The sequence below is a fragment of the Labrus mixtus genome, chromosome 16, assembly GCF_963584025.1.
Source record: "Labrus mixtus chromosome 16, fLabMix1.1, whole genome shotgun sequence".
NCBI lineage: Eukaryota > Metazoa > Chordata > Actinopteri > Labriformes > Labridae > Labrus > Labrus mixtus.
In genome coordinates, this window is record NC_083627.1 from 10012137 (window position 1) to 10025121 (window position 12985).

General features: G+C 41.5%; 1 long non-coding RNA gene across 1 annotated transcript in view; it reads right to left on the minus strand.

Moving 5' to 3' along the window:
• LOC132990822 (uncharacterized) overlaps window positions 1-12985 on the minus strand; it is a 78695-nt gene that overhangs the window by 7409 nt on the left and 58301 nt on the right. The window lies entirely within an intron of this gene.

The window sequence follows — 12985 nt, forward strand, 5'->3', positions numbered from 1 at the left end:
TCAGCACAACCATGCAGATTATGTAATTAGCGGTTAAAGGTGCTAATAAGAGTGGTGGCAGTTTTTTCAGGCCCATACTACCTGCAGTCGCCGCACTCATACATCTCCCAGCATGAATTCTTTATTATTTGCTCTTTTGTTTCATTTTTCATTGTCACACCCTCCCACTAAGAGAGCAGTCACAACAGACTTATGCATGCCTTTTGATTGTTCGACTCATAAGTTATTAATATCCACATGAAAAGAGCCGGCAGGCTGAGCTGTTTTAGCACACTTTGAGCCAATAATAAACAACACCATGCAGGCTGCTTTTTCCACAACAGCTCCGAAGAAGCTGGGTTACGGTTTGTCTTCAGTTTCAAGGCCAAGAAGCTCCACAGGAGGAATGGTTTGCCTCTTCCTATCTGTCATGTAAGTCTGCAGCGTTTAATGCTGGGTAATCAATCAGCAGCTTGTTTGTGGTGGTCATGGTGTGCAGCTAATGGGATGTGTGAGCATGTGGTATTTTTAAAGCAATCTTGACATTGTTCCTGAATGAAAAAATATTGAAAATTGCTTTAAACTACAACTTCAAGTTGAACTGTTTTGGTTTATAGAGTCAGCAGGCGGTTGCAACATATTTCCTGCGGGCAAATTCACCAAATCAAATCACATCTTTTAAAAGACCTTGTTCTCCACTAACAGACTCAGATTGTTATTCTACGGCTGCAGATATACTTGCTTTTAACTACCCATACCCATTCTCATGATGGCTGCCTCAAGTCCCCTGCATCTGTCTGGCGCCTCGGCTGTGCATGTCATTAAAAAAAGAACGTCATGGTTGCAGGATGCAGTATGCACATTAAAGGATAGGGGCAATCTCTTTAAATAAACAGGGATGCAGCCTGTGTTTCTAGCTTTGAAGCATCTTTCTGTCACCTAATCTAAGTTTTCATTCATGTTTTTGAAAGGTCGAGTCATTTCACCTGGCTCCAACCAGCCAAACTCCTAATAACCATTGAAAACCTTTAGAAAAACTGCTGCATGTAGTAATGTCTTTGGCTCTTGAACTCAATTCAATGTTGTATTAGTGTCTCGAGCTTTGTAGCATGGAACTGTTTCACGTGCAGCATCATTTTGATTTCGCTTTTTGTGTCTTTCAACAGTCTATTGCTATATTTACACTGTTTCTGACTTGTCTGTTATGTGCCTACCTTGCTTCTACACCCCTGCTTTGAAACAAGACAGTGTCTACCACCACCATTCACTAGTTTTCGCCATGCCTGTATGCCTCTCTGCCTTTCTTCTTTGCTGTAGCTGACCTCTATTAAGAGAAGCTAAAAGCAGATAGTGCCCTCTGCTGGTTAAAAAAAGTATCTCCATATATTGTTTTGTCTCATGGATTTAAATTGTCCATATTTGTATCAATTTGAAATTGTATCACAAGGTATTACCATGCACGGCCTGCTCTGACCTGCACCTCAGCGGCAAGAAAGTGTGGACAACAGAAACGCGAGGAATACAAAGGAGAAAATCTTTCTGCATCTTATACCATCTCCACCTATCCCATTTTTCTTTTGTAACATGAAAACGAGTAGTCTATTACCTGCTTTTTGTAAAGCGTCTGGAGATAACATTTGTTGTGAATTGGTGCTATACAAATAATGATTGATTGATTGGCATCCAAAAAGGGGTTTTAAAACACCAGAATCTCCCTTAAGGTCTGCAGCTATGCAGAAGGTATCCATCTAAATCAATTAATATCTTCTTCATTTGACAGAAATTCACTCTGGGAGGTGGAGCGCAGCCTGCTGCTGAATAAAGTCTGTGTGTCTCCTCCGACTGATGGCAGATTCAATTTAAGCTCACTTTATCTCTGTGTGGATTCATCTTATCTCCAACTTTGCATTGCATTAAATTAGATTGCTCTTAATGCGTATGTTGACCGGAAGCTTCTCTCATCTCTTTACACGCTCAAATCGAAAAATGTGGCACAAGGTCTGCAAAAACCTATTTCAGGCTGGTCGTGCTGCTGACGATGAAAGCTTTTTTTTTTAAAGAGAATGTCTCGTCCGGTATGGCAATCGTCATTGATTATGTCAGGCTCCGATGATAGAATGTCCATAAAAGCAGGCAGTTAATGGCAAATCTGTCGTTTGAGAAGGAGGAAGCACATCAGTCGGGGTAGCCTGTGGCAGTGCTGAAAACAGGGGACAAGAAAGAAAACTGATGAGACATTTCTCCCCACCCACAACAAAATCTATTGAGATGGGAGAGAAGAAGCAAGGGGATGGCCAGGGGCGAGTTCATAATGACCCGGCTGTATCCCGGTGGCTTCTGGTTCACAGGGCCTACACCTCCATCTTCCACCTCAGTGTGTGACAATGAGCTCAGAGGGAGGCCGATGGCGTCTGAGGTGACCTAACCTGCAATGAGCTGACCAGTATGAGTAATGCTGTGCACCCTGACCCCTCCACTCCCCTCACTTTTGATAAATCCACAGCTGTCAGAGCTCTCAGGATGATAGATGTGAACCTGAGTTTGGACACTGAGCATTTCAGATAATTTGAAAATGAAATGGCTTTTCTTTAGTTCAGTGTTTGTACTTTATGGGCTGTTAGATCTAAGCAGACAGAGAAGGGCAGCAAAGGTCCCGCACGACAATTAAGAAATACACATTTCCCTCACCTAGCTATATAAAGAAATACCTTTTGGGTTTGGTCATGGTTTACATTATTTTGATAGCTAGAATTAAAAAAAAAATAAAGTCATAAATAATTCTGGATGTCATATAATATTTATTGAATGAGATGTTCCATGTTTTTTTGTAAAAGGCTTTTTTCAAGGTAATCAATTGACAGGCTTATACCATTGATTCCCAAACTGGAGTCCAGGCCCATAGGGGGCGCCAAAGATCCCAGGGGGGGTCACAGGGCTTTGTCTAAATTGTAGCTATAAGCTTAGCTTAGCTCAGCACCTGAAGTGGGGTCTGTGGTATATATAGGCTTCTAGTTTCTATAATCAAAAATATGAAAACGTATTTAATCTGTGTACAAAATGTAATAAATCATGAAATATATGTTTGTGTGAGTTTGTTACTTGCCGCAGTGCTGTGTGTGTGTTTGTTTCTCTCTCTCCCTCTCCTGTGCTCTGCAGGTTGGTGCTCTCCCTTCTCTCCACTGCAGCTGGCAATTGAGCTCACCTGACACCAACTAACAATCATAAGCTGTAATTAAATAATGCATCAGTTATTCTTCATTTTGGGTTTTTTTAAATTATTTTATTGTTACTCCCCTCATCCCCTTGCCATCTCGAGAACGTAACAATACATATACAAATATTTTTCATTTTCTTTTCAGCAAGATGCAACAGTACTGTGTACCAGTCTGGTATAGAGGTGAATGATAAAAAGTTATCTTGAATTCTGAAAACGTGTGTGTGGTGAATAACAAAACAACATTTTGGCCAGTGAAAATGCTGAGTTATAACTTTGGAAAACCTCTAGCCACAGTGCCTGGTGAGCAGAAAAAGTAAAAACGTGTCAAGCTTGAGTAGTTGAATTATTCTTTTGGCTCTCCCTCGAAGTATGAAATATGTAATGTACATGGCTCAGAGTCATATATAAAATATACATCTAATGGATGTACTCTCTAGCTCTGTGTGGCGGAGAGGAGCGGGCAGCCACAGCTAGAAAACAAAGTCCTCAGTCAGAGCGGATTTCTGGCTGCCACGCAGAGCAAAAAGAGATGATCTACAGAAGAGGCAGTCACTCAGTTCTCTCTAACTCTCTGTCCTGTTCTTTTACCTACTTTTGCTTGGTGGCAGATGAAAGGCCTCTGAGCCTCTCTGGAGCTCTTTTGATTTCTCTCTGTCATTCAAAATGGAAGGAGAGAGAGTCTGCAGAGCACCCAGCTCGTCTGCACACAGTGAATACCAAAACCACATTCCTATTCATTAAATATACTGGACTGCAGTCTTACCCTGGACTGCAGTCTACTGCTTATATAGTATGTTTAGGGCTGCTGAACAGCCAAAAAGAGTACAGCAGCAGCAGTGTCAATGTATAGTACATAATGTTTATGTAATTATAAATTGTAAGGTGATATCTTCAGAAGGTTTTTGTATATTGCATTTAACTTCATATCCTATGAGGTAGGCCGGTAGAAGAGAAAGCAGGAGATTCAGGGTCAAACAATTAAACTAAAGATTGTCACAGTCTAATTTACAAAAGGCATGCAAAGTGTTAAATTCACCCCTCACTGTGCTGCAGAGCAAACAAGCGTCTCTGTGCTGGTTGCGTGCATGAAAATGAGCCAGTGTGTGGAGATTTGGGGAAACATTGTCCCCATTCTAAGCCACATGTATTTGGCCTCACTGCAAAAAGCGTCACATTGAAAACGTTGGTGCTTACAGCTACATGCAGTGAGAGAGAAAAAAATACTTCATGTACATACAGTATGTGCAGCCGTTACACATGAATGAATGTTGCTCTTTCTCTCAAGCTGTCCTTGCTTGCTGCAGGGAGGGAGCTTGTTGTCTAAATGGTGAATCTCATAACTCATTTTTCAAGGCTGGCCTAATAATAAAAGTTAGAGGTGGATTCCAATGGGTCCGTGCATGCAGCGCTGTAGTTTCACTCCATCATATGGTGTGCACACTACTCAACTAGTTCATTTCTGGCAAATCAGTCCCTCAGTTCCTTTACAGTCAGGCTGGACAAAGAGAACAACAACTTTTACATGTATTTCTTGTTTTCCTAATCTGCTCTGATTGTGCTGATGGACTCTGGCCCTGATCCACACATTGGTAGAAACACGGTCACTTCTGGCTTCAAAACAACAACATGGTGAGGGGCATACTCTCAAGACGCTTGCTTCAAAAGCATTCAGCCCCCAGACATATGGCTGACGTCATGGTGGGCTATTCATGAGCTACCATATCGCTCTCAGTCCTGAGAATGCTTCCAGTCAATAACCTCCACTGGTAACGTGTGACATACCATTACGACTCTGAATTGATCATTGAACTGGAGCTGTTCTATGGACTTCAAACAATGAAGCAGTGTCATGTTGGACTATGACACACAGTCCGGGAACAACAGTTGATAAATCCCTCAGTGCTAATGGCCCAAGAAATGAAATGGCACAGGACCATAGCTCTTTCCTCTGTCTCTGTTGGGCGAAAGCTGCACACCAATTTACTACACAGATGGAAAATCAATAGCCAATCACCAAGCAAAGACGTGAATCGCTCTTTTTAAAGTAGTTAACCCCCGGGACAGATGTTTCCATTCAGATTAAGATACCAAAAATAACAACCATTTAGTGGAGAGAAGTTTTTATTATTATCTAAATTAAAAGCTTGTGTGTGTGTGTGTGTGTGTGTGTGTGTGTGTGTGTGTGTGTGTGTGTGTGTGTGTATGTTGTTGAGCACAATTTCAAAGAAACTGCAGCGCCCATGGACCTGAGGGAGCGGCAGTGGATAACAGCAGGGCTCTGTGAACACACAGAGGTATGATCAATGGGTTCTTTTTACTTTTATGACCAGCTGTATGAAAGCATGGGCCTCGTCGCTGCTGTAGGCCTCACTTTGAAACTGTGGACTTGGGTTCGCATGCAGATAAAAGGAGGGATGGGAAAACAAAAGCTCTTCTGTAAAGGAACTAATGTTACCTTCAAAAAAGTATCTCACACACCGCACCTGTTTGTATCAAGAGGAGCAGGCAGAGGTAACCTGTTTCATAAGATTACTGTTGTCAATGGTGGATTGTACAAAGTAGCTGACGCATTAAAGAAGGATCCATGACGTGTTTGCCTACAGGCTGTAGAAGCCGACGTGGATCAGAGCGGGGGAAATGTATTCAGGGACATACAGCAAACAAAAGCCAGAGCTCATGACAGCATTTTGGCCCAACTAAAACATTTGTGATTCATTAAATATTTCTCCACTTTTTACTGCTATGAAAGATCCCATTTTAACACCAAAACAACAAACGGAGCTATGCCTGTGAGCTAGTTCAGGCAGGCCTCTTGAGCTGCACTGATTTCTCACTTGACATGTGTCAACAATCACCAAACAAATACATCCTCCCACTTTGGTGATGTATTTAAAGCCGCTTACATAATAGACTATTTCCAAAAACATGAGAGACCACAGACCCTAAGGACAGTTTCACCCAATTTTTTTTAACATTATAATCCTCAGAACGCACACACTCGATTGTTCAACTGGACCGTGAGATCGCACTCTCACAGATTCTCGTGTGATCAAACGTGACTTCAGAGGAAAAACAAATATGGAGGACAATCAACGTCCCCAGCCGACTGTACTAGCATGAATTCTGTTTTGCAGTGAAGAACGAAGAACGAGAAACTAAAATCCCGCCTGACAAGTTGTGTTTATGTTCTCTGCCATGTTTGTGAGCTGTAAAAGTATAAAAAATCAGGTTGGTGACGCTTACTGGTATGCTCACTCTCATTGGCAATTTTGACAAAGCCTCAAATCAGACCACGCCCCTTACTATTTTGCACATATACATCACATTGACAAGCAAAGAGAGAGAGAGAAGCAGCTAATGCTCTAAATTTGGATTAACCACTAGTAGCCAGACGACTGGCATTAAAAACAACCCCCAGGTAAATATTGTAAGCAATGTTCTGTAGCTATTCCAGAGATACGAGTGACAGAGTCAGATGCTCTTTGGAGCTCACTGGCTTCAATAAAACCCATTGTCACCTGGAGAAGCTGAGGTAACATACTGTGGCTGTTTGCTGCTGTGTTGGAAAAATGTCAGAGTCTTCTGGGTTTGGAAAACAGTCACTGAGCTGCTCACTTCATCTGATAACTTCATCATGGACTAGCTGGCTGCTGCCTTCTGTCGCACCACAAACGCCAGCGGTTCTAACATTAGCATACTGTGTGCCAGCATTATACTCGGCACAAGCTTCCCTGCAAAATGAACCAAGATATATGTACATTCCTGTCCATCTGCCTGAAACGGTGCCCTCCATGGTGAACAGTGCAGCAGTCTCTGCTGGTAATACTCCTTGACGGTTACATTTAACAGTTACAACAACAATCACATGCCTTCAAATGTATTTGCATCGTGACAATAGTGAGTGGATGCAGCCATAGACCGCAGCTCAAGAATAAGGAAAAGTAAAAAAAATGAACACGGGATCTGCCATTGTCACTGTTTAGTTGTCTTAGAGAAAGTATGCACAGTCTACAGGATTGCGGCTGGTGGCACCACTTATTAAAGATTCAATTCATCATCATAATGGTCCAACTGCTCTGTTTCATTGCGCACCTCTGAGCCACCAGACCTGATTGACAAAAAGAGTAATTATACCTGAAGACCATGTGTGTTGTTTGTCAACCGTTGCTCCTTTTTATTTCTTCTGTTTGGTGTTACACAAATATTGTGTTGGATTTAAGCAAACCATTTAACAACAGATACTGTTGGTGGACTGTCATTGGTTATGATTGCTGGCCTGCAGGGATGGTGAATGCTGTTTTCTTTCTTTCTTTCTTTCTTTCTAACAGTCCAGTATTTCTGTTGTTTCTTGAATAACATTTGCACACTCAGATTTTGTAGCTGCATATAAATCTGTTTTTGTGCAATCCTTGTGTTTTTCATCCAGCAGGCCTGAAGTCAGAAATCACAACCAGCACTGCCTGACGTGCAGCATTCCTCCTCTCTGATGGGAAACTGCTCAAAAAGACAGCTAGGTGAGGAGGAAGATGGAGATTAAGAGGGTTTCTCTGCCGGGAAATTGTGAATCCCTCACCTTGAACACTGAACTTTAGTTGATCCCAGGATGCCATCGGCGATCTAGTATTGCCGGTGTTTCCTGCAATCTTCTCCAACGTTGCATGTCTGAGTGCTTTAATTTGCCAGGCTGATGTTTGGGTAAGTAACTGTTAATGAAAGTGTCTCCAGGATGCACTGACAGGGCTCTGGGGGCACCACTCCTGTTGTATCTTTTAACAGATCCTTACGGTTAGCATTGCATTCAGTGATATTGATTTAGGCGGGAAATCAATTTAAACGCGTTCATTTCAATCTAATTTCCAGCGGAGTGAGCATTTTCTTTTTGGGTTCAAAATTGCTGCATTGCTGTGTCTCAGCAGTCACTCTGCTGCAACCAGTGAGTCAAATGTGGATGTGCACCAGCGAGCTGAGTGAAACCATGCATGTCTGTCACTCTAATGATAGCAGAGCACAGCGAGTATACAGCTCCGGGACATAAACCAGCACAGCATGAAAAAAGATAGCTGCTGGAGCTGCGGCATATTGGTTGATGAATAACACTCCAGTATCTTTTAACCTCGCTCTGAAGTTTCTCCACTGGTGTTTGCTATAAATCCTTCATAAACTGCATCATTATTTGGTTACCCTCAGCTGTTGACGCATTTGAAGTGGAGAGGGCTTTGGAGTTTGTTGCCTGGGCTAGGATGCCGGTATCATAGCCTGAAGTAAAAAGTTCCCTTCTCATCACCTTGAAAGATTTAATACTGATCCTCCAAAAATAAACGCGTGGCATCTGAGAGCTCTTACCCGATCCCCACGACTCTCCGAGACCCAACTTATCAGACATTAAAGCACACTAATGTGCCGGGGCATCGGGGTCTTTGTCCTGCACTCCTAATCATGCACTACACCAGTTCATTAAAACTAAACTTAATGAGTCATACACTGAAGACTCGCCTTCAGCAGCAGCAATTAGTTTCTGTTTTGGCTAGTTATAGTCTTCCTGAAGGGCCCGGAGCTGAACGCAAAGATCTGAGGTTTAGTCACACAATGGAGCAATAAAGATGAGTTAAACAGAGGGACAAAATGTAACACTGTGCTATTTTCTCCTGCTCTTTAAACAGCAGCTATTATTCTTGTTTAACTCGAAGCCTTTTCATGGATCAGAGCAAAGAATCAACATCCTTTCTTCTGCCTGGATTCTTAGTTTTAGATGGTATCATATTTTCTTTTAATAATATTGTTTACTAATCCATCCAATGTCAACATTATCTGACAAGGAGTAGGATTATTGAAACAAAATGAATTTGTAATTTATTCTATTCAACCATTAATGACAAGTATAGACTGTGTGACACAAAGGAGTTTGCAAAACTGAAAACCATGTTAGTTATTACTATGCACCACATACATTTAAACCTAACTTAAAACCCTCTCAGAGATTGGGTATTGCAATGACATCAGGTTTTTGGAGCTGCTGGGGACACTTTAAAGAAAATCACTGGTCGAATGTAAAAAGAAAAGTAAGGATGCAAAAATATTCTGATTTGTTGGCCCTGCTTAAAGGACCAATAAGTAAGATATCTACTGAATGAAATCAAGTAGGCGGTTTTGGGGCGCCCCCACACCGCCGCTTTGGTCGTCCCTCTGTTTGCCAGGCAAACAACAAAAAAGGTGTGACAGCGATTTGAGCAGGCAGGCAGTTTTCTGGTAAAACTAGGATGAATATGCTGCGACATGGTAACCTGCGTGCACATCGACTTGTTGGAGGAGGGGGCGGATGGAGACGGCTCTCTACAAGGTTTTCAAATTTGGACATTTTAAATGCTAGGTGTCAGAGTTACATATTGCTCCTTTAAAAGTATAATATGCCTCATTTTTAACAAGGATATTAAATATAACCTAACTAAATACATCATTGATTAATGACTTTTGAGAAAAAAAAGTCAAACTGTTTGTTCTCAGCTCTGTGTTAATTCTGGTGGGACAGTGTCTCCTTCAGCTTGATTATCAAACCTGTTTCATTCACTTGAACCCCTCCTTCTACAACTGTTAGCCGTATCATCACGTGAGGGAAGAGAAACAGCCAGCCCACCCAGGAATGCTGTTTGAAGAGGCATAATGACAGAGTTTCACCGCAAGAGCGCAATTCAAGTAGAACCATCAGACTTTCAAAACCGAAAGAAAGCCTTAGATTGTATAATATACGTTGAAGAAATATGAACCGAATCAAATTTGGGCTCCATTGTTGAATCATATTGTCCCCACCGACCCCGTCTAACTCCTGAAACGCCTTCGTTACTAGCTCAGATGGCAGTAGAGAGGGGGGGGGATCACTTTGTCCCACATGATGCCTGTGTGACATTCATACTGAAGGCGAGACGTCACATGGGAGTAAATACTGTACCTCATACTGGCAGTCTTAATGGGGCTGCTGTGTTCTGTACAGTCACCTGGTACCTGATTATCTCTCAAACAATACAGCTGGGGCTGATGGGAATGATGTTATCTGCTGTTCTTTGGTCAAAAAAACGAAAGAATTGGACAACATCTCACAAAAAGTAGCAAATTTCAGTAACTTGTAAAATGTTGCGCAGAGAAGCGTTGTGGCCTCTTTCAGAAGAACTTTTAATTATCAAACTCTAATGATTTACAAAAAAAAGATAATGCATTTATATACCAATACTTGTTTAGATAGCCTCTACATAAATACTTGCGAATGTTAACATCCAGTCACCACGACCTTCACCACCATGATCTAAACTCCTTCTCCAAACAGAAGCATGCAAATGATTATTTTCACTGGTTTTGCATATTATTGAAAATCAAAGTAAACACCTTGTGTGTTAGTCTGCATCTATGAAATTAAAAAAATAAATGTTTCCCTGTTTGAAGTTTCTCGTGGGCACAGGTGGTAGTTGTATGCTCGTGTAACACCGTGCAGCCTGCAGCTACAGGGGCTAATGTGTGTGTAGTAGCATGGCGGCGTGCTCATGAACAGCTTGACAGTTTGGTGAAAAATGAAAATAGCTTCCAGGAAATGTGCCAGTGGATCTTAGATTTCCTCAACATGTTGCTGCAGAACCATGTTAGCAAGCTACTTAATGTGTTATTTGTAATTCTTCATGCATATTATAACTGAATGTCCCTACATTAAAAAGAGGTGTTTGCAGGTATGAAAAGCTGCAGGCGACTGTTAGTAAATAGTTTCAACAAAAACACATCCCAGTGTGTCCTGTGTCTGTAACTTGTGCTATATACGGACTGACATTAGATGACACTGACTCTAACCCTAACCCATAAACATACAATAATGTGTTAACGCAACATGAGCCATATCCATATGTACGATATTATTTTATTCTATATCTCGTTTGAGAATGTGTCGATACATCTTAAATACTCGATCTGTTTCCCAGCCCTATACTTCCCGCCTCTCTTCTAAGTGTAGCAGTGAGTATTTAAAAGTTACATTTAAAGAACAAGCTGTCATTGAGCTGTTGCAACAGGCTGCCGATTGCCTGCTGGAAAAATATTGAGTTTAAGGGAATAATTAAAAAAAAGGTTCACTTCAGTTTTTTAATGAGGACACAAGAAATATTGCGTTTACAATTTGCTTGAAATGTGTCCCTGGCTAAGTATAAAATTGGTTTTTGATATAAATCTGAAATTTAGAGCCTCTCCGCAGCATTAACAGCTAAGTTTTATTAGCTTTTTTCCTCCATCCAATTACAAAGTGATCTCCCAGGATGCAAGGAACGATTTTCATCTTCACTCTCTCTGCAGAACCCATTTACCCTGAGGGGCCTCATTTCACTGCTAAGCTTTGATACTTTCCACTGGTTTCCATTGGACTTTTGGCCCTGTGCACACAAAACAGAGCCGGAGAGCTCTAGTGGATTGTTAAGCCAAGGGTCCATGCAGAGCAGCAGCTCTCTCGGCTAACTAGCTTTTCTTTTTTCAACCCTAATTGGGGATATTGAACAAGTCCTCGTGTCCTGTGATCTTCTCAACCAGCGAGCCGACCTCTTTTTAATGTGCTGTTTGAGCCAGACAAAGAAAAAGAAGTCGAGGAGAATAGAAGCCCGGGCGTCAGTGACTGTCAAATGAAAATCTCTCTCCCTCTCCTTTTGCTACACTGCCTTTTGACTCTCTCAATGGTGCTATAGGCAACACTTCAGCCTCATTCTGTCAAACAACGCTTGGCAATTTGGTCACAGTGAAATGATGGAGGAGTTAAGTGAGTGGTTTTTTCCTCTGATCCACCAGCGGCTCGTCTCATTGTGTTAAGATATGTTATTGTTGAGCGATGAAAAAATCAGAGTTCATATCCTGATAGATAAACAGAGAAGTATGGAGGGTAGATAAATGAGATGTGTGTTTCTATAGAAACCAAAATAGAGGCAGCAGTGTTCAATGGTGACAAATTAAAAGATGCTACTCTCTGATACAATATACAATTTTTTTTTAAGTTCATGGTCTGTAATGATTTCTATCCATAAGAGGGTCAAATATACCGATTTAGAGCTGGCTAAACACTGAACCTTCCATGTCCACAACATGGCAACCTGTGTGACTCGTTGGTCATTTTTAAACAAAGGACTTACCTTTAATAATCACAACATAAATACACATTCTATTAATCGTTGCCTTTATCAAAATGTAATCCCCTCTTCTTAAAGTTGTATGAGCCTAATTTCCATATGAGCCTTTTTTTTTCTTTTTGCAACGTAAATGTTATGGAAGTTAAATGTTAGGCCAGTAATGTGTGACTGTGTATCACCATGCCAAGACCTGCACAACAGTCAAGATACCAGAGAAGAAACGATGCTAATTTGACCCAAACAAGAACTTGTTGATTTTTTTTTTAGTCAGCTCCAAGTGCTGATCGGAGGCAGGATCAGAAGGCAAATGTTTGCCAGGAGGCTAGTGCTTAGGATCCAACACGCGTGTATTGATATTATTAAATGATATCTGCAGTGGCCCATTCTCTTTCAGTGGCTCAGCCAATTCTGTGGGAGGGCCACTCTATGTATTGCATTTTTATCTGGAAAGTGTGTATCAAGCACTGTAGAGTATTTAACATGTTTTGTGAACTTTTACTTTTTAGCTGCCTTAAAGACAGGGTTGGTAATTTTCGGAAACTAGCATGATTTTGAAAGTAGCATTCCCTCAGTGCCCCGTCTGCACCCATCCCCTCCCCTCTGTGCTCCCTCTAAAGCCACGCCCCTCACATACATGCTTTGAGTGTGG